Raw genomic sequence first — 22,901 nt, 5'->3', positions numbered from 1 at the left:
TACCACGCAGCAACTTCCCAGCACCAGACTGTTTTGTATATAATATATTTTTATAGAGAAAACGCCAGAGCTGAGTTCCCTTCTCACCTCCATCTTATGTGCGATTCAGCATCACGAAACCCCACAATAGTAATTACATTTTACTATACAAAAACTGCTGAGTACAATACTGCATTAACGAAAAGTATTGAAATTTTCTGGTGAAAGGTGGGGGGGGTCAGGACCCCTTTGGATCAGCCCTTGATATAGACAATGTAGGGATATAGTGCACATAGACCATGAAAGTATAGTTTTCCGTGTGCCCTAAACAGTGCAGGATTGTAGGTCAAGGACAATAGTAAACAGTAAGGCAACTTGACCAAGGATAGCCGATAAAGCTGCCAGGTATTTATTTCCAGGAGGGTCCTTTGTTTAGGCTTACTCTACAGGAGTATAAGTGAATGTTTAAAAATATTCAACATGCGGTACATTGCGCTTCGACTATACGAGGCTGGTGGATCACTACCGCAGTACTACTACATTCTGTGGTTAATAATATAGAAACTCACTATCATCTCTTGCTGTACTTCGTCTGCTATGTACTTCTTTGTTTTAGTTTTGAGTTGCTTAATACCGTAACTGGTTTTGATGTGGTCTGGTAACGTGTTCCAGTCTGTTATAACAGTAAAGAAGAAAGTGTTTTTCGCTTGACCCCGGACACCAGGTACCATAAAATTATGTTCACTCCCTCCAATGCCCTGCCGGTTCAAATCCCTAATCCTTACAATTTTTTTTGCTAGACACTGAGCACTGCCCATTGAAAATCCTGTAGCCTAAGTGTGATTCGGCTTCAGTTACTTCACTCTATCCGCCCCACCTAACATGTTCAGTGATTGTATTTTTTTTATTTTATGTAATGATGCGTTTTCTAGTTTCAACACGTGATTACTATCATTTTGTTGATCTCAAATTAGTTACCTTATCATACCATGGCTAATCACTTTTTAAGTTTCACCATGACTATTCTGGGCACTTACAGGTCACAAAATACATGTGAGTATGATGGATTGTTGAAGGAGTACAACGGCCGTGATCGTATAGTGGTTAGTACATTGCGTTGTGGCCGCAATAACCCAGGTTCGAATCCTGGTCACGGCATATGTGTGGTTTTGATTCAATTACCTGAGAAGTGCGGGAATTTAAAACTAAAGAGTTTTGTAAATAAATGTACGACACCGTCTCATCCACAGGGTATTTCAGGTGTCATCCACTGTCATGTATAGACGTTTTCTAAGTGTAGCAGCAACATTATTTTTTGTGTGGTCACTCTTCAGTTCAGAATTTAATTGTCCACCAAACCGGTAAAATCATAGTAAACAGAAACGTAGATCAATGTAAGGTTGTGGGGTATGGGTTATTTTGGTTCACACTCAGGATGGGATGGAGAAAGGAAACTCACAATGTGCTCTCTGTATACATGTTTTATTGGATGTACAATGCAGCTTGGTGCTGGGAAGTGGCAGCGTGGTTACAAGCGTGATGTAGAGAGAGCTGGTTAGTGAGGGTGCTCAGAGGAGGACCAGCTTGTGGGTCGCCATGCTCGCCGGCGGGAGCGAGGACCGCCAGGCAGGCGGAGGAGGTGGTGTTGCTTGCTGCGGCTGTAGCTAGAAGAAGAGAGGCAGGTCACCACGAGGTCAGGTCTTAAATAGCGGAGGTAGGCGTGGCTTAGTAGTTGACCTCCGTCATGTAAGGCGGCGCTGGTTGACCTAGACCACGAGGCATACACTGGGGAATTCGTGGGGTCGGCTACTCAGCGACAAACAGCGTTTGTAGGGGAGAAATCCACTATAAGGTAATGAAATCGGTTGTTAAAAACCCCCAGGGCCGTCCGAAATTTGAACCCGGGACCTCTTGTACCCAAGCCAGGACATATCCCAAGAGTAACCAACTGGTCTTCTGAATAATCATTTATGTACAGAACTTCAGAGTCGAAGAAAAAAAAATTTAAGCTCGATGTGTGTCGAAAATCCTTTGGGCCTGTCCGGGAGTTGAACCCGGGACCTCTCGCACCCTAAGCGAGAATCATACCCCTAGACCAACAGGCCAATATTCTCCGTTAATTGAGCATTTAGAATATCAACTGGTGTGGGTATCGTAACCAACCTGTCGAAGATAAATAACAATGACCATAGCTTACACTGTATTTCTTAACATTACATGTATGGTTGAAATAGGACAACTCCCCACATTTCAGCTGCCAGTTTGCTAAGTGTAGTTTTTGGATGATTGGCCGTAAACATTTGTCATCCTGGCCGTATCACAGACCTCTCTTTCTTTGGTCAAATAGCTACTGATCTGAGTGACCAACCTTTAAATGATTTTAGATTCAGGTTTTTAATTATGCAGGTGATTAACTGTTTAGTATTGATGCAGGTGATTATTAATGGGTTAAAATTTAATCTTTTCACTTAGACTTTACAGTTGATGAATTATAAATAATTATTTGAATACGTACATGTTTTTCACTGTTGATAATGGCCATTGTAAAACTTAAGGAAGAACTTCCATAGCCGTACGAGCCGGTGTAGCGGACCAGAAGTTGCCCCGGTGTAGCAGTTAAAAGTGAAGTGTTAGATAAAAAATGAGGTGCCAGACGTACGACTCATTCGGACAGCGACGGACAGCGGTCGGTTGGCGTTGCTCCGCAATCAGCCTCAGATGAAGTCATTTCTGGTTTGATGATGACATGCATTCCTTTGACACGTACGTGCTTATACGTTTGGTATTGCTTAATGTTGTGTGGATGATAATATATAAATACAGTTACCTAGAGGGCAGCAACTCCTGGTATGCAGTGACGTCATCAACCGCGCATGCGCAGTTATTGTTTCGGCTACTTCTGGTCCGTGTAAAGGCGGATCAGAAGTTCCCCGTACCGAAAGTTAAAATAATTCTGCCCTCACGGGCGTCCGCAGAGTGGGTAAGAAGGGTATTACCCCTCCGTAGATTCATTAAATTTTCATCTTTTGCATGGTGTTTTCAATATCTACTTGGTTTATCCCCATTACAATGCTTTTAACTTTTAGGAACTAATTTATATTTTTCAACTTTTCCAACCTTGAATGTAAATGGAAGTGCTTACTGCATTCCATGCAGCAGTTGTAATGAAAATTATGTAGGCCAGACTGGGAAAGCATTGCATCTTAGAATAAAACGGCACAAGTATAATATTAGAACAGCATCTGAAACCAGTGCACTTCGTTCATATAAGGAACAATAATCATCCCATAGATTGGGAAAACAGTTTAGAAGTGTATAAATCAAGATGTGTCACACAGTTATATATATATATATATATATATATATATATATATATATATATATATATATATATATATATATATATATATATATATATGTATGTATGTGTGTGTACGAACTGTCGTAAATTGGATACGAGTTATCTTGTAATTGGGTATGACTTGACATGTTCTGGTGGGTACTATTTGCTTGGGTACGAGTTGTCCAGCACCTCGCCACAGCTATGCTTTGATGAAGTACAGGCGAATCATAAAACTAAAAATTTCAATAAAATTAAAACATTTCGACTGACAACTGCAGTCCTCATCAGTTAAATAAAATAGTATAATATAAAATATAATCAGGTCTAAATGTAAAAATGTGCCAAACATGCTGCCTCAGGATGTTTAAATTACGGTTACTAAATAAAAGGAAATGACAACCGAAACACATTGAATTGAACTGAAACAGTTTAATTAGCCAGAAAAACACAGATACAGAGTGGATAATAATAACAGTATTAACATGGCTGAGCCAGTTGAGAACCTGAGCTCTCTTTTAGGCACCTGATATATACTATACATTTATCTCAAGGAAGTACTATGTAACATATAGTATCATCTGGAATAGTACAATAGCATGGTGGTAACTAGAACATCTCATAATGTTACCACTATTATCATTTCAATATTTATTAATTTTATTTATATATTTATTTTTCTAATTTATTTTATTTATTTTTTATATATGCATAAATTACAGTGAAATTGAAAAACATAAGTATAATGAGGGAGCAGTACAACATTATGTCTAGTTGGCAATTATGTTTATTGCAATGGTAATTACTTATCTATTTACATGATAATTTCCGATAAAACAGTTTTGATTGTACAATAAAAGCAGGTACTGTAAATATAGTAGGTATTACAAGAAATATTAATACTTAGACAATAGATATTTTTTATGAGATGATTTTATGGGGGTCTGGGACTGAGAGGAGCGCATGGGAGGGGAGGGGGGTGGCCTTAGTAGCTCTGGGTGCCTTAAGTTGCATCTCTGATTATTCCGGAACTGGAAATAATTATTGTCAATCAAGTGATTGATAAATTTGTAAACAAAGGGGGCAAAGCAGTAGGTGTTAATATCTTCGAATTTTAACATTTTCAATATAGCAAATTTTTCGTTTGTGTGATCTTTTTTTTTTTCAAAATAGGTCATTGTCCATACAACTCTCTTTTGTGCAGTAACCAGAGGTTGTGTTTTTTTGAAGAGCCAGAGGCCCCCCCATAGTGTGTGACAGTGTATCAGGTGTTGGTAAACAAGATCATGATAGATTTCTTTCATTGCTGTGTGAGTGAGTGACTGTTGAGTGTGATACATGATACCGCACTGTTTATTGACTTTACTGTGAATGGCTTGTATGTGGTTTCTCCAGTTAAGTTTCTCATCAACAATAATTCCGAGGAATTTAGTATTTTGTTCTCGTTTGAGGACTGTATTACAGTACCAAGGTACAGGGGGTCCAAGTCTAGGGGTAAGTTTTTCCTTCTGTGAAAGATCGTGTAGTGAGTTTTCTCAAGGTTTAAGGTCAGTTTATTACGTATCACCCAGGTCCTGATGTTAGTCAATTCAGTGTTCATAGTTCTCATCAAGGAATGGAGATCTGAGTTGCTGGCATAGAGATTACTATCGTCTGAAAATAAGTTGTATTTTATGAGTGTGCTGGCGTGGACTACTGTATGTTGTTTATGTACATCAAAAACAGTGCTGGACCGAGAATGGAACCTTGGGGGACGCCATACAAGATTGGCGAGGAGTCAGATGGGTGATTACTATTGCAGACATACTGCATCCTGTTGGACAGATGCAAGGTAATCCAAATGTAGGACAGGCCCCTAACGCCGTAATGTTCAAGCTTTGAAAGGAGGATGGTATGGTCGACAGTATCGAAGGCTTTAGAGAGGTCCAAGAATATACCGACTGAACTGACTGTCATCAAAGGAATTTACGATGTCATTCGTAAAGGATAGCAGAGCACTCTCAGTCGACTTCTAGCTCTAAATCCAAACTGGGAGTCTGTAAAGATGTTATTGGCAATGCAGAAGGACTTTAGTCTATTACATGATAGTGTAGTGGACGTCTCCCCTACAACTGCATAGCTGCAGGCCACCTGCGACGTCTTCCCTAGCAACCAAACTAGCGGCCCAGGGGGGGGGGGCGTCACCAGATGCCACCGTATCCTAGCAACTGAGTCAAAAGACCGGCTACTTCTTGGGTTTTCCCTACATGACTCACGGCTGACTCACGGCTGCTGTGTATATAAGCTCTGTCTCTCCATTGAGATTCATTCTAGCCTCTCTTCTTGAACACGCAACACCTCCTCCTCCGCCGCTGCCTGGCGGCCCTCGCTTCTCCTCCGCCTGCCTGGCGGTCCTCGCTCCCGCCAGCGAGCATGGTGACCCACCAGCTGTCCTTCTCTGAGCTTCCTCACCAACCATCTCTCATTCTGCTCTCGGTTCCTGAACACGCAACACCTCCTCCAAGCAAGCTCCTGCTGTCCCGTTCTCATTCAACCAGGAGGCCAGCAACAGGCAACATCTTCTCTAACGAAGCTCCTGCACATCTACCTCCTTCAACACGCTACTCACCGAACGTGTCTACTGAGCAGCTCCTCACCACACGGCACCTCCAGCACCAGACTGTCTACCATATAACTTATATTATATAAGAAAACCACCTTAGAGTTTCCATCCATCCTGAGTGCTAGACACATTATATCACGAAACCCTACAATAGCTTTTCCAGTATCTTACTCAAGGCTGGGAGGACTGATATGGGGCGGTAATTCTTGAAGAGACCTTTGTCCCCAGATTTATTATATGCTGGGTGAACTTTAGCAATTTTCAGTTTATCCGGAAAGACACCACTCGTTAAGGAGGAGTTACAAATGTGTAGGAGAACAGGTAGTAATAAGTGGGCTACTTTCTTAATGATGCTCATTGGTATATTGTCTTCGCCTGCTGCTGCATCTTTGGACATTTTTGTGATGGCCAATAATTCATCTGCTGTGACAGGGGATAAGAACAGCTCATTATGCTGTCAGGTAGGCTCTAAATTCCTCATGGTGATCAGGGATGCTCTCTGCAAGATTTTTGCCAACATTAATAAAGTATAATGAATCATTTTAAATGACCTTTAAAAGAAAACACAATACGCTGGATAGCTTCAAATTCATCAGTAACTCGAATACGTTGGATGGGTTCAAACCTAGGTTACATAAGAAAATAAGGAGTCTGCAATAGGCCGGTTGGCCTGTGCATGGCAGCTCCTGTCGAGAGTTACTACCACTCTCTCTCATCCATGAATCTATCTAGCCTCCTTTTGAAACTTTCCAGAGTTCCCGCACTTACTTCAAAGTTGCTAAGCTTGTTCCACTCGTCCACCACCCTATTTGTGAACCAGTTTCTTCCTATCTCCCTCCTAAACCTAAACTTATCCAACTTGAATCCGTTGCTCCGAGTCCTATCCTGCTCGGATATTATAAGAACTTTATCTCTATCCCCTTTGTTGATTCCTTTCACCCACTTAAATACTTCTATCATATCTCCCCGCACTCTTCGTCTTTCTAGGGAATGCAAGTTAAGTTTCTTTAACCTATCCTGATATGGAAGGTTTCTAAGTCCCGGAATCATTTTTGTCATTCTTCGCTGCACCGACTCCAGTGAATTTATATCCATTCTGTAATAGGGGCACCAGAACTGAACCGCATAATCGAGGTGCGGCCTAACTAGTGCAAGATATAGTTGCAATAAGACCTCTGCACTCTTGTTACTTACACTTCTAGATATAAAACCCAATACTCTGTTTGCCTTATTTCGAACATTAACGCACTGTTTTCTAGGCCGTAGGTCCGGGCTTACAAGTACCCCTAGGTCTCTTTCACAAGTCGACTTCTCTAGGTTGATGTTGTTAAGGCTGTATACATTATAAGTATTTGTTCTTCCAATATTAAGTACGCTGCACTTGCTGGTGTTGAATTTCATTTGCCATTTTTCAGACCACCCCTGCAGTTTATGGATGGATATACGAGCGATAGGGGTTGGGTTTGGGACTGCCCAGTATGGGCCAATAGCAGGGCCGGATTAAGCCTAATAGGGGCCTGAGGCACATCAACTTCGGGCAATGCCCTCAAGGTATATATATATAGCTAGCAAGAACAAAATATACCAAAATTTATCAATGATTTCATCAATATTAAGCTTCTGCAAAATAACACATTCAGTGTTCATAAGAGACAGAAAATTGAGACGTTGCTAGGACATCGTTGAACGAAGTTCATGTTTTATATGCTTCAACTTCGAGAATGTTTGGATTTGGGGACCCCTTAAAGTCGGGGGGGCCTGAGGCCAGTGCCTCAAGTGCCTCAGGGTTAATCCGGCACTGGCCAATAGGCAAGCTGCTGTTTCCTCCATTCTTATGTTCTTATGTTAAAGTTTTAACCAGAATGTCTTTAATAAAGGTCTAAATTGTAGTTGCCAGAATTCAAGTTGAAGTTGGGAATCTTATGTATATATACTGTCTCGGCTAATTTTGCAATTTTTAATTTAATTTTTCACAAGTACTTCATCAAATAATTTTTTAACTTTGTATATTTTGTTTATCATAGTGCGAATACACTCATACTTACAAATGTTTGAGGTCCGTGATCGTACGTCGCTTGCCATTTGGGGGTGTTCTGCAGAAGTGCAGCAATTCATCTTTAAATTTGTTGACCTTTTATAATTTTATATTTGAAGTTTAATAAGAACAACCATTGCAGTGTAAAATGTATTAAAATAAGATAATATGGCTTACATAATCTTTCATTTCTTCTTTTACACCCGTCCAGTAATACCGCTGGGTATTTTTTTTTTCAGTTGTGGCAGTGATACCACTGTGCCCAGCAGATGGTGCAGCATGGCAGTTCAAAAGAATCCTCTGCTTTTCTTCTTCTGAAGTTATAATTCTCTGCCATAATCCTGAACTTGGTGCTAGGTAAAATAGAGTTCCTGTTTCTGAAAGAAAAACGAAAATGGTGGTCTGAATGAGCCTAGTTGGACTTTTTCATTAGGCGCCAAGTTGGTCAATAGGGAGCAGAGTTGTTGATCCCATGAAGCGGACCAGACGTATACAAAACTCAAATTTGCTTAGTGATATACTAACCATCAATTCTGTACAGATTACTGCCTTCATCACTGCCATCTTTACACGATAGTCACTGCTTGGCCGATGGGTGTTATTATTTAGGTAGTACTTAACATACTCCTGCCCTGTCAAGAGTCGCCATATCCACTTATCTATCGCCACAGCACAACTGGTCACTTCTGTCCTACGCAGGGTGAGGCTGGAACACGTCACTGTTTGTGAATGCGATGTCATCACCCGCGCATGCACAGTTATCGTTTCGGCTATTTCTGGTCCGCTACACCGATATGCACCTGGCGATTTAACACAGGAGTTTGCTTAATCAGGTACCTTGCTTTCACAAGATTTGTTTACTTTACTTTACCTTACTTACTTATGGCCACCTATAGAGGCGACCTTACCAAGGGAAAGGGGCCAGTGGCCTGTGTAGGATTGTAGTGGATTTCTCCCCTACAAACGCTGTTTGTCGTGAGTAGCCGACCCCACGAATTCCCCAGTGTATGCCTCGTGGTCTAGGTCAACCAGCGCCGCCTTACATGACGGGGGTCAACTACTAAGCCACGCCAACCCCCGCTATTTAAGACCTGACCTCGTGGTGACCTGTCTCTTTCTACCTACACCAACCAGCCAGCATCACCACCTCCTCCTCCGCCTGCCTGGCGGTCCTCGCTCCCGCCGGAGAGCATGGCGACCCACAGGCTGGTCCTCCTCTGAGCATCTTCACCAACCAACTCTCTTCTTCTAGCTACAGCCGCAGCAAGCTACACCACCTCCTCCGCCGCTGCCTGGCGGCCCTCGCTCCCGCCGGCGAGCATGGCGACCCACAAGCTGTCCTCCTCCGAGCACCCTCACCAACCAGCTCTCTTTACATCACGCTTGTAACCATGCTGCCTTCCCAGCACCAAGCTGCATTGTACATCCAATACAACATGTATACAGAGAGCACATTGTGAGTTTCCTTTCTCCGTCCCATCCTGAGTGTGAACACCAAACAAACTATACCCCACAAATGGTGAACCCGGAGATTCGCACTCACACAGGAAGGAGAAACAGATCACGCTCCCAGTCTTCAAGCAACATGGAAGACTGGCTTATCCACCCAGAAGCAGCTCTCATTGGCTCTACAGCTACTGTCTCTACATCGCAGGTTAGACACCTTAGAGCAGCTCTGCTACTCTAAGCAGACAGCCGCTCCTCTTCTGGCCCCAGTACACCCGTCTTGCCTCAGACGCCGCCCCCGGCCCAGCAGTAACCCCTGCCGCCCCTGCTCATGATGCGGTCCAACACACCCGTCCTGCCTCAGACGCCGACCCCGGCCCAGCAGTACCCCCTGACGCGGCCCCTGCTCCTGAGTGCGGACCCACACACCCCTCTTTTCTCCCTCAGGTACTCCCTGCTAATGTCCTGCACCCTGCTGCTGTCGTGGACCCAGCTGCTGTCACGAGCCCTCATCCGCTTCTGCTGACGCAGCCCCTGCTCCTGACCCAGGCCCACACACCCCAGCAGGCGCATCTGACGACTTTGTACCTGCCGTGAGGGAAGCACAATATTCATCGCCTCCACACACCCTTTTTCTCCCTCTCTACTCCCACAGATATTGTGTATCTAGACAATTGTCTCCAGCGACCAGCTCATCCACGCCATCGCCGTTGTCTCGCATGAGGCATGCACCGCCCGTTCTGCCTCACATGTGCTATGCAACCCTACAGACAACAAGTCTCCTACACCGCCTGGAGGGAAGGAGGGAGTATTGTAGTGGATTTCTCCCCTACAAACGCTGTTTGCCCCTGAGTAGCCGACCCCACGAATTCCCCAGTGTATGCCTCGTGGTCTAGGTCAACCAGCGCCGCCTTACATGACGGGGGTCAACTACTAAGCCACGCCAACCCCCGCTATTTAAGACCTGACCTCGTGGTGACCTGTCTCTTTCTACCTACACCAACCAGCCAGCATCACCTCCTCCTCCTCCGCCTGCCTGGCGGTCCTCGCTCCCGCCGGAGAGCATGGCGACCCACAGGCTGGTCCTCCTCTGAGCATCCTCACCAACCAAATCTCTTCTTCTAGCTACAGCCGCAGCAAGCTACACCACCTCCTCCGCCGCTGCCTGGCGGCCCTCGCTCCCGCCGGCGAGCATGGCGACCCACAAGCTGTCCTCCTCTGAGCACCCTCACCAACCAGCTCTCTACATCACGCTTGTAACCATGCTGCCTTCCCAGCACCAAGCTGCATTGTACATCCAATACATTATGTATGCAGAGAGCACATTGTGAGTTTCCTTTCTCCGTCCCATCCTGAGTGTGAACACCAAACAAACAATACCCCACAGGATCCCTCCATTGTTGTTGATAGTTTTGTCGAGGGCTTTTTTGAAGCCCAGTGGCCAGTACTGTAGTCGATTTCACCCTCTGTATGAAGAAATGTTTCCCTATGTTCATTCTGCAAAACAACATAGAGAGTTTAAAGGCGTGTTCCCTCGTGTTGATGATACGTGACATCACAAAAAATTACCTGGGTTCATTTTACCAAAGTTTCATTTGCTGTTGTATGCGATGGTGGTATAGTGGTGAGCATAGCTGCCTTCCAAGCAGTTGACCCGGGTTCGATTCCCGGCCATCGCATAATTTTGCACAATACGATTCTTCAGGAAGGAATAATGTTTAATCATCTGTTCGTCTCGCATTTTGTGTCCACTATAACTTTTGAACCACTGAAGGGACTTTAATACTAATTTACATGAAGGTTAATATCAACAAGACCATGAGTTGCGAATATCTCCCAGGTTCTTTATATGAAGGTCATGATGCCCAGACTAGTGTCAGAGATCGTAAGTGGGTATATTCTAGTACGCTCTGTAACTTTTAGCCCAATTAAGAAATTTTATCGATGAGTTACAGAAAATTACGTTGATGTTATTTAGACGAAGTTGAGAAGATCTCATAGGAAGTCGAGGTTATACTTTAGGGTCAAAGGTTAAAAGATACTAACTTATGTGTATTATTATATGATTTTTTTATGGCTTAACCCTCTGTCGGTTGTTTGACCTCAGATGTAAAGGTCAAAGGTTACTAAAAGATTAAAAAAAAAAAGATCTTAGCTAATTTATCTGGTCATCGTCGGAATAAGATCAAGGTCACAGAGGTCTTCGGATCAGATCAACTCAACCCAGAAATCACTCATAATACTGAAGTGATTGTTAATATATATTTTTTTTTTTTTACAGAAGACAAGGGTCGCCTTTCTCCTACAATCATCTTTGTCTTGACTCTCCTACTAGACTAGAGTGATCACTAAAATTCAAGGTTCAAGTTCAGCGTGTTTTCCTTTAGCTAAAAGATCTCGAAGTACGACTGAAGGTTTGGGTTCCTTTCGATATGGATTCGACTTTCATTGCGCAATCGAAACCGAAGTGGTACTGTATTTAAGTATCGCAGCCACTTCGTTCTCCAGCAACCATTCGAAGGAAGCGGAAGACACATCCAAAAAGGAAACTCACAAGGAAACGTGAGGTGCCGTCATCGCTACCCACAATAACGGTACAGTATAAACACTAAATGACTCGTATCTCTACCATAGAAGTATATATCTCGTAAGGAAAGTCGGCATACCAACACACCCTGTTCTGTGTTCCAAAATGTAAAGTACGGCAACGGTAGCGATTTTTTTGTATTAATAATATTTTTTTCTGGGTGTACAAGGTCGTGGGGTTTCGTGATGTTGAATCACACATAGGATGGAGGTGAGAAGGGAAACTCAGCTATGGCGGTTTTCTTATATAAATATATTATATACAAAACAGTCTGGTGCTGGGAAGTTGCTGCGTGGTAGAGGAGTTGCTGCGCAGGAGCTTCTTGAAAGGAGGTGTTGCGTGTTGCAGGGCTCTCGGTTGAATCTCTACTTCACGAATGAATGAATGAATAAAAGCTAGTGACAGGGGGGAAAGAGGTTCAGGGGAAGGATAAAGGGACGATTGAAGTGAATTTTAGAAGGAGAGAATAGGTGCAGTGGCTAAACACCGCTTGCGTGAAGGGGTAGGCAATGTGCCCGAATGGTGTAACAATCACAATCAGGACGAGGCAGAGGGAGGGCGGGAGCAGGTCCGGGCACGCAAAGGGCCAACGCGGGTGCTCTGGTCGTCGTCTTGGTTCAGGCAGTGTTGGCAAAGCGGAGGAAGAACCGCCCCGCCACGGCGGTGGCGCAAGCAGAGAAGCGCAGGTGGACGGACGCACAGGCACACATGATCAAAAGTAACAGGGAAAGTGAAAATGGAAATGTAGCTAGTCGTAGGGTTGTTTGGAGAAAGATGAAGGTAAAGTCTTTGAGCTATGTCAAAGAGGAACGGAGCGAGTTGGAGTTAGAGTTTTGAATCTTTGAACTTGAAATGTCAAAGTATTCGTAGTAAGGAAGGATGAGCGTATCGTAGGAGAGTTTTTAGTAATAGCAGGAGACAGATTTGAGCTTTTTTGTCAAATTATGAACGGAGATGAGAATGAGATCTACTTCACGGCGAGACTTGGAGCTTATATACACGTCCAGCGGACGTAGAACGGAAGTAAGCGTCGCCGGTGTCACCCCCCCCCTAGTCTAGGAGTCTAGACTAGTCAGAGAAACTTGGCGCAACTGTAGGCGGCTAGGCAGTGGTGGGCACGGTTCCGCAAACCGCTAATTAGCGAAGCTAACTTTCTCGTTAGTGGATTAGCGTTTTCGCTAACTTTGGAAACCATTAGCTATCCAATTAGCTTCCGCTAAATTTAGTTCCGCTAACAAAATTTATGCATGTTTGTTCCTGTCTGTTGTAAGCATGTGACGCCGCGACGCTGTCTTCAACAGCGAGTCAGGCACGCTTGGCTGACTGCGTGTTAGTACGTGCAAAGATATCTAGAAGGTCAAGAGAGCCACCCTGTCAGATGGCAACTTTGAGAGGCTGATGCTTATGAAGGGCAACCAGCATCACGTCGAGGCGATGGAGAAGGCCCAGCCACTGCAGCCGGAGTGAATGGAATTTTTCGATTATTAAAGTTTAATACTTTTTTTTTACAGTAAATAAAGGCTGTCAGTGTATGTTGAAAGAATCATAGAATGTAATTGTAAATTAATGTATAATTTCATTTCTCATTTATTTGTTAATTTCATTAGGATTTTTTTGTGTCAATATATTTGGTTATGCTAAGTACTGCATAAGTTCATAACCAGGATGTCATCCAAGGTGTGTGCCAAACAAAATTTTCTAAAAACTTACTTTTCATTAAAGTTTAGAGTTATCTGTTTATTTACATGACTAAGACCAACAATAAGTTATATGAAAATGCACTGGTATAATGTATATGTGGTTGGTATTGCATATTTACATGAATAATGCCGATAGGTTGTATGAGAATGCAAATTAATTATTTGTGAAATTGTGTACAGTGTACACCTTGATAAGTTGATCATCATCTGATCTTGGCATGATGCTATTTGCTACCTGTGCTATACAGTACTGCAGTTTTTGGATTCGTTTAATAATTTCTGTCTTTTCTTACAGTAAATAAAGATTATAAAGTGTATGTTGAAACTTGACTGTAAACTAATGTTTAACTTAATTTGTTCATTTAATTATTTGTGTACACCTTGATCATCATCTGATCTTGGCATGCTATACCTTTTTGGAAAGCTCTATGTCTAAGCTACAAGACAACATATGAAAATTTCAGCTCTCTAGGTCTGTTTTTAAGGGTTTTAGAGCCCCCCAACAAGCTAAATTCATATAACAAAAAATAGCAGTTAGCGTTAGCTTCCGCTAATTTTTTTTAACTGTTTAGCGGTTTAGTGTTAGCGAAGTTAACTTTTTAGTTAGCGGTTAGCGAAGCTAACTTTTCGTTTAGCTGTGCCCACCACTGCGGCTAAGCTTGTCAGAGGAACTTCGTCGTGGCAGTTGTAGGGGAGAGTAGTATCCACTACAGGGTCGTTACCTAAGGTGGTGTAGTGGATACTCTCATCACAAGCCTAGCCGCCTTTAGTCGCGGCGGGGTTCAGCCAACCGGCGAGTTTTTCCGACAAGCCTCGTCATCTAGACTCGCGGGGGGTGGGGGTCGGCCTCCTGCGACGCTTACATCCGGTCTTACTTCTGGTGGCCGTGTATATAAGCTCCCAGTCTCGCCGTTGAGATTGATTCGACCTAGAGCCCTGCAACACGCAACACCTCCTCTAAAGAAGCTCCTACCCAAGCAACTCTCCAGCACCAGACTGATTTGTATATAATATATTTATGTAAGAAAACCACCATTAAGAGTTTACCTTCTCCAACCCATCCGGAGTGTGAGACATCATAACGTTAACACTACAGTTCAACATGTGTATAGACAACACAGGTATACAGTATACGTAGACCGTGTAGGTATCCGATTTCCAATGTACAGTAACTAGACAGTGCGTGTATACAACAATGGTAATCGGTAAGGCAATTCGACCAAGGGTGATCGACAACCAAAGCCATCAGTTGCGTTTTCCAGTAGGACACTGACACTACTTGGAAGGGTTTGCTGAAGTGTCTAATCTTCACGTGGATTCCTTATTTCATCGGATTTTTATTCGTATTGGTGACTGTAATATTATGCATATTGCAATAGGTCAGCACAGCAACCACACTTAAGATATCGCCGGCAAGTACTGTGTTATGTCTTAATGTTATTACTTCTATTTAGGACAGTCATAACTTTTTTATGATGAAGGGAAAACATTTAGTCCCCTTATTGCCTGTTCTCTTATATTTGTTGTGTTTGTATAAGTTTCGAGTCAGGGTAGAGATTTTAAGGATAATATACTGAGCGGTTATTTCAACAAGAATGTCTCGTGCAAGTTCTTAGGTCCCATGTCTCGTACAAGTTCTTAGGTCCCATGTCACGTACAAGCTCTTGGGCCCCATGCCTCGTACAAGCTCTTAGGTCCCATGCCTCGTACAAGCTCTTAGGTCCCATGCCTCGTCCCATTTCTCGTACAAACTCTTAGGTCCCATACCTCGTCCCATTTCTCGTACAAGCTCTTAGATCCCAACATGAAGGACAAGGCCTCATTGTGGTCTGAGGTCAAAAGACGGTAGAAAAGACAGTAGGTACTGAATTTTTTCTTTAATCAGGGAGCATAATTATACAGTCTTTTGTTGTTATATATTATATAAATTCTTATTTAAAATGTAAGGAAGGGGGCGCCCGGGATTGAACCGGGGACCTCTCGATCTGCAGTCGAATGCTCTACCGCTGAGCTACACCCCCTTTCGAGGACGCTTGGAAGGCGTCCTCCAATAAGTAATTAATTATAGTAATAAAAAATAATTTTGGAGAAAATAAGTTTCTCGTCAGCATCACCGGCCCTTTTTATTGTTTTTTTTTAATTCATCACGTGTACATTAGAATACAATATGGGTATAAAGCACATGAAATCAAGACTTATTTCCACTGTAGCTGTTATTTTTCCTCGGATTTTTCCCTTATTTTGTTGTACAAGTTTGATATCTGTATACATTTTGTCTTGTATTAATAATAATATAATAATAATAATAAATAATAATAATAATATTAATCATCATTCAGTAAAATTGTCAAACACGTTTACGATTGGTTATGCATGTATATAAATTATGCAGTTACACAGTTCAACATGAAGATTAACTATGGCCGTGGGAGTATACAGTTTCCTGTGTGCCTAGACCCCTCGACAGTACTGGTAAACATTGTTTTAATTTCAAAGTAGTTTACATCTATAATAAATCTGAATTCATATAGATTAAGGAGTCTAAAACAACAGTTAATGTCAACTTGTTTAACTTAATTCAAACAAATTGTAGTGCCAGTAAAATCTAATCTCCAACCAACTTGGAAACTATTGTGGCCCATATGGGGATCGAACCCACGACATCCGCGTTATTAGCACGGCGCTCTAACCAACTGAGCTAACAGGCCGTTACAGTAATGTTTAAGTAATGGTTTTATCTTGTTTTGATATTAATGTATGTATTACTGAGGTTAACGACCAAGGTCTTTAATTTTGTTTATTATTTATGTTCATATTCTTGGTTAGTAAATTCAAAGGATGACAACAATTAAAAACGAAGAGATCCGGTAAATTTGTTTAAGTTGCCACCAGTGGCGTAGCTAGAGTGTGTGCCGCCCGGGGCGGCCCTTGAGTTTGCCGCCCCCCCGTGCCCCCACAAAAAATACATATTGCACAGTGACTCACTCATATATATATATATATATATATATATATATATATATATATATATATATATATATATATATATATATATATATATATTAAATAGTTTGTGTACCATTATAATATTACTGTACTTTCACATACTCAAATATAGTATGCTTTAAATACACCCCAAACATACTTAAACTTTATAAGTAACAGTTAAACAAAAAGCAAAAACGACATATAGGATAGGGAAAAAAGTAAAAAAAGTGTAAAAAATTAGGACCATCTTTATTTCTGAAATTAAAACTACAACTTTACTTTCACATACTCAAATATAGTATGCTTTAAATACACCCCAAACATACTTAAACTTTATAAGTAACAGTTAAACAAAAAGCAAAAACGACATATAGGATAGGGAAAAAAGTAAAAAAGTGTAAAAAATTAGGACCATCTTTATTTCTGAAATGAAAACTACAACTTTCTACAAAGTAACTTTTCTTGTTTTTTTGTTGGCAAATTCTTCAATGACACTTATCAAAAACTATTTCATCTGTCAATTGTCGCTCTATAGACAGTATGGCAAGATTTCTCAACCGCAAGGTGCTCATAGTAGATCTTAAGTAATTCTTGATCAGTTTTAGTTTCGATAAACTCCTCTCACAGGTAGCAACACTAACAGCAATTGTGAGGAAAATCCTCAGCATTATTACTATATTTGGATCCGAGTTCCCAAGGTTATACTTTTGAATAAACTGCAAAAGTTCAAGGGGGCCTTCTTTCCACGTCTGTATTCTGTCTTTATTAGTTATAGCAGCAACAGCAACAAAATGCTGAAGTCTTTTTCTCTCAACGAGGAACTCCTCTTTATCAATGTCGTCGTGATCGTGATGTATTTGACACTCATATTTATCATCCAAAAGATTCAATGGGGTAAGGAAGGCATATTTCTCAGCAAGTTCATGAAGCTGTGAAACAAAATCTTAATATTTAATCTCAGTACCGCAGCAAAAGTCACATCAATATTTTTTAACCAATACTTTAATATTTCTTACCTTATAGTATTATGTCTTCCAACGAAGTAAATAACTGGATCGAAAACACAAGAGAACTTAAAAGTCGTCTAGCCTCCCCTCGTCTTGTTACGATGGAGACTTGTGCAGAACTGAAGTGAATTGCTTGTAACTGGTGGATTGGTCGGCTGTACATGAACTGATATGACCCGAGACTGCATGGTTTTGCAGCTACTGGAGACGTTAATCCTTCCCTTTGTATCGGCGGCAAGTTAATCCTCGTCGTGTCTGACCTAACACCTGACCCACACCACATGAGCTCACTGGCGTACTTGTTTGAAGTTGTTTCCTTAATCCTCAACAGGTTACAGGTTGTGTGTGTGGCGGGGGGCCTCATAGCAAGGGTGTAGCTCATGACGTGGCCGTGATGATGTGGGTCAGGTGTTAGGTCAGACACGACAAGGATTAACTTGCCGCCGATACAAAGGGATGGATTAACGTCTCCAGTAGCTGCAGATATGGATGATGAGCAGACCCAAAAGTGCCGCCCGGGGCGGACTTAGCTACGCTAGTGGTTGCCACCCACCACTCAATAGTTCAGAGATTTCTAAGACACTTTTCTTCTATAACGTTCCCTCGCAATTGACCTAGCCTAATCTCCTATCAGGGGGCTCCGCCTGCCTGGAGCCCCCGGCATATACAAGGCATTTGCGAAAGAAACGTCATAAAAGTGTCATAGAAATGTCTAACCTGTTGAAAATAAAGTAATAAAATAAACATTAAAACAAATAACTCGTCCGCGGGTCAGTCGTCAGTATTAACCAATGGCATTTTTCTGGACATTGTTTCACCATCCCTGGCGTTACTATTTTTTATTTATTATTTCACCATTTTTTTCTGTTTGTTCACCGTTCTTTGTTACTTTTTTATTAGTTACATCCATCCAGTGGAAATTAGTGGTTTTGATTAACTTTCTGTTAACCATTGTTTTTTTTTATCTGCATTCTGTGTAATGGTGAACCAGTGTGAAATGTATGGCGATTTTACTGAATATTTATCTAAATACAGTTTGAAAGTTTACCAGCATCTTGATCATTGTTACCCGTTTTAATGTTCGAGTCAAAGAAGTGGAATTAGCATTATATATATATATATATATAATGCTAATTCCATTTCTTTATTATACATATAAGAATTCCATTGCTTTCGTGGCCTGTTAGCTCAGTTGGTTAGAGCGCCGTGCTAATAACGCGGATGTCGTGGGTTCGATCCCCATACGGGCCATTGAGACTCTTGAGAGAGTACATTTTTACAGTTTAACTTTTCTTTCTTAAAGTTCAGCGTGTGTTGCATATAAAATTGTTACAAGACTTGTTGTTGAGATTGTCGGACCGTAGTCCGACACGGCCCTTTGTCTGTAGGCGGCCCGTTTGATGGTTCCGGCTGGAGCTCTTGGAGCAGCTAGACCGGATTGGGGATTTGGGGATGAAAGGTGTCCTACCTGTAGATATGAAAGGATACTGCAGGTTTGCAGGTGTGAGCGGACCCTCGGTCAGTGAGCGCTTACCACCAACCCCCACTCTTGGACGTGGTCAATTTCGGAGTGGTGCGTACCCCGAACTGGAGTCCGCACATGCTGGGGGAGGATACTTCCCAAGCTATCTGGGTGGTGGGTATCGTGTGATGACCCAAAGAAGGTGGTGTATGTGGTTTGTTTGGGCCTTTCGGGTTAGAGTGACCGCTGGTGTTGTGTGTTCTTCTTGGAAGTTTTGAATTCTGTTTCGGAGACTGTGTGTGATTTCGCAGTCGAGGAGATAGTGCTCCAGTGGGTTGGCCGCTGGCTCCTGACAGTAGGTGCATTCCCTGACGACATTTCCGATCGTCTGCCAGGTGCACTTGTACCCTAGTCGAAATCGATGAAGGCTAACTTGGGTTTGTCCTGGTGTTTTCTTGACCGCGAATGGTGGTTCCCCTTTTGTAGCCGCCAGGTACCATTTGGCTGATTGGGAACCAGCATTGAATGCGTCAAGGAAGCTCTTTTGGATGTGGAGCTTGGTAGTCTTTCTGAGGTGGTTCTTGATCTGTTGCACGCTTGCTGGAACTTGAATGTGTACGCTTCTAAAACGTGTGGCTGCTTCGTCTGCCTTGTCATTTCCCCCGATACATACTTGACTTGAAATCCAGTGTAAGACGACTGGGCGATTTGTCTTTGGAAGTCCTGTAGCTGTGCGAGGATCGAGGTTATGATGTGGACGTTGTCTCTTGGTTGACTGTTGCAGCGCCTGTATGGCCGTTTTCGAGTCCGTGTGAATTATGATGGACTTGTGTTCCGTTGCAGCGTGTTGTAGGGCCTTTGAGATTGCTACCAGCTCTGTTTGTAGGGTGGAGCAGTCATTGGAAAGTCTCCATATGAGGGTCTGACCTTGGGTGTAGAAGGCCGCTCCGGATTTTTCATGTTTTGGGTCTGTGAAGTATGATGTTGCGTCAGCCGGTGTCTCAGTGTCTATGGCTTCCTGAGTTATTCTTTTGAGGTCCTCCTTCTGGAGGTTGGCTTTGTTATCACATAGTTCGGTGAATTTGAATGTGGCTGGTGGAGGGCTCCATGGTGGTGGAACTACATAATCCCTGTCTCGTATATCTTGGATGTTCCTGACGAGTGTTTCTGCTTGCAGGCGCCTGATGACCTCGCTTGCCTCGTGCGACCAGGTGGCCCTCGCACTCTGTGGTCGAGGTAGAGGGAGGCACTGATTCGCGTTTTGGTAGCTGTGGGCTAAACTGATCTACAGATTTTGGCTAGGAGTCCGGCTGTCACCTGCTTGACTTGTACTGCCAGGGGTGGTAGTTCAGTTTCCATTTGCAAATTGCAAATTCTGGTCCACATGGGTGCTCCGAGCATGGTCCTGAGAGCATTATTGCTTCTAGCTTAGCTATCTGGTCTTCTCTCAGTCCAAAGAGCGCTGGAGCACTTTAATCTACTAGCTATCTGATGGCGGCCGTGGAGTAGGCTTTGAGCACGTGCATGTTCGCTCCAGTGGTTGTGCTGGTGAGCGACCTCATTATGTTGTGTCTGCTCTTCGTCCTGTGCCTGACATACTCGAGTTGCGGCTTGAAAGTGAGTTTCTGGTCGAACCAGATTCCAAGACACTGGTATGGTGGTGTGTTGGTCCAGACTACCGCCGTGTTTTGTATGGAGAGCATCATGTCTGGTGTGTCTGTGCAGATGGCCATCGCTTTCGACTTGGCTGGATTTATCTTGAGTCCAAGTCTGTTGCACTCCTCTTCTATAAGTTGGAGTGCGTGTTGCGTGTTCACTAGTCTGTTTGCTCTTCTTACTATGAGCTGTAAGTCGTCTGCATAGCAGAGGAGCTTGGCTGTTTGTCTGAAAGATTTTCCATCAGGACATTGAACAGCGTTGGACTGAGGATGCCTCCTTGTGGGGTTCCGTTTTCGTGGGCCCTAGAGATTGACGTTGCTCCCTGAAAGCGTACTCTTGCTTCTCTCTGTGTAAGGCAGTTCTGGATCCACCCCAGCACAACATTCATCTCATAACATCCGTTGTTGGAATACTGCAAGGGTTAAAACTACAAGATCGGCAAGTTATCATTAACCGGGTGCCCAGTCATATCGGAATCCCAGGGAATGAACGAGCTGATGCTGCTGCCAAGGCTGCGTTAGGGCAACGAAACATTGAGATAAACAATCCTCTCAGTCAGGAGCAGATAAAGAAGACCACAATAACACGAACTGCCCAGTGGAAAATAGACAAACATAGAAAATTATCACCAGTATCATCGATCGGCCAGGTGGTACTATCTGGTCACGAATTATGAGACCACCACTCATGAAGGATATAACAAGAAGGGAAGAAGCCATCTTCCACCGACTGAGACTGGGATATCCACGCATATGGAAAATCATTGGGCAAGTACCAGCAGAGCAGCACATGTGCAAGACCTGCGACAGCAGAGCAGAAAACTCACTGCAGCACTACCTCATAGAGTGCCCTGGAACACAATTAGCTAGGAGAAACATACAAACCCCTATCACAGCAAAGGAGGTTGCCAAAATGCTAACCACCAACCACTCCCAAGAAACCCAACAGTTTCTTACCGAGCAACCACCCCAATGCTAGTAGTGTAGGTAGATGTACAGTTAACTAAAACAATGCTGGTGTTTTATCCCAGCAGTGGGCGGACCAGCATCTTAGCTTAAGGTCCGCGTAGGTAATATTCATTACAAATCTTGGGGGGAAAAAAAAAAAAAAAAAAAAAAAACCCCAAGTCCAGCATGCTCGTTAAATTACTCAGGAAATTAGGGAAGACAAATGACTCGAGTGTCGAGTGGTGTGCAACCTTTAGTGCACTCACCAGCCTGGGTGAACTGGAGAAAACTCAGGATAGCAACAAGAAAACTGCCCAGAGCTCCAGCCCACCCCTAGCCACTACAGGAAGCAAATCGCTTGGGAGAGCAATTTGCAGAACGCTCGTCATCCACTCAACTACCTCCTGAAATAAAACTTCATCTACAGCAAGTAGTAGTCAGACATGCAATTGAACAAACTGACACTACAGACTGTCTGTTTACGATATAAGAGGTCCGAAGGGCCAGGAAAACAAGCAAACACACCGCCCCTAGCAGTGATGGTATAACCTATTCATTACTCAGCAATGCAGTACTTGCTGGTGAACTTGCTCTCCTAACAGTTATAAACGCATCATGGTCAGCAGGCAAACTCCCGTCAGCTTGGAAAAGAGCAAACATTGTTCCCATTCCCAAACCCAATGATCCCCAGAATTTCAGACCAATATCACTAACAGCATGCATTGGCAAAACCGCCGAAAGGATGGTCCTTACACGACTCCTCTGGAAAACTGGACCACTTCACCACAATATCTTTGGATTCACCAAAGGTGTCAGCACTGCACACAGTTTGGCCACTCTCCTGGGATTGATTGGTCAAAATAAGGCAATCGTGGTATTCCTTGATCTAGAGAAAGCATTTGAGCTGGCAAATGCACAGGCCATTGTAACCACTCTGGCCCGGAAAGGCGTCAAGGGATGCCTACTGCTTGGATTGCCGACTATCTCCAAAACAGAACAGCAAGAGTTACCTGTCAAGGACAAGTTTCAGATCACCAAACACTGGAAAATGGCACACCACAAGGAGGAGTTCTTAGTCCAACTTTCTTCAACTTCCTCATGGAAAACTTGTGTCAGCTCCCCTATCAAGGGGGCACCAAACTGCTATGC

General features: G+C 43.1%; 6 non-coding genes across 6 annotated transcripts; 3 read left to right on the top strand and 3 right to left on the bottom strand.

Moving 5' to 3' along the window:
* Window positions 1–1,065: 1,065 nt before the first annotated feature.
* Trnah-gug lies at window positions 1,066–1,137 on the top strand. The gene has a single exon. It is a non-coding gene; the product is annotated as a tRNA-His (tRNA).
* Window positions 1,138–2,012: 875 nt separating this feature from the next.
* Trnap-agg lies at window positions 2,013–2,084 on the bottom strand. The gene has a single exon. It is a non-coding gene; the product is annotated as a tRNA-Pro (tRNA).
* Window positions 2,085–11,009: 8,925 nt separating this feature from the next.
* Window positions 11,010–11,081, top strand: Trnag-ucc. Its single transcript has one exon. It is a non-coding gene; the product is annotated as a tRNA-Gly (tRNA).
* Window positions 11,082–15,638: 4,557 nt separating this feature from the next.
* Trnac-gca lies at window positions 15,639–15,710 on the bottom strand. Its single transcript has one exon. It is a non-coding gene; the product is annotated as a tRNA-Cys (tRNA).
* A 613-nt stretch (window positions 15,711–16,323) lies between these two features.
* On the bottom strand, window positions 16,324–16,397 carry Trnai-aau. Its single transcript has one exon. It is a non-coding gene; the product is annotated as a tRNA-Ile (tRNA).
* Window positions 16,398–18,861: 2,464 nt separating this feature from the next.
* Window positions 18,862–18,935, top strand: Trnai-aau. Its single transcript has one exon. It is a non-coding gene; the product is annotated as a tRNA-Ile (tRNA).
* The last annotated feature ends 3,966 nt before the right edge of the window (window positions 18,936–22,901 follow it).

The sequence above is a fragment of the Homarus americanus genome, unplaced genomic scaffold (assembly GCF_018991925.1).
Source record: "Homarus americanus isolate GMGI-L3 unplaced genomic scaffold, GMGI_Hamer_2.0 scaffold36117, whole genome shotgun sequence".
In the NCBI taxonomy this organism is placed as follows: Eukaryota; Metazoa; Arthropoda; class Malacostraca; order Decapoda; family Nephropidae; genus Homarus; species Homarus americanus.
The sequence above is the reverse complement of the archived record's forward strand: the minus strand, read 5'-3'. Positions and strand labels throughout refer to the sequence as shown.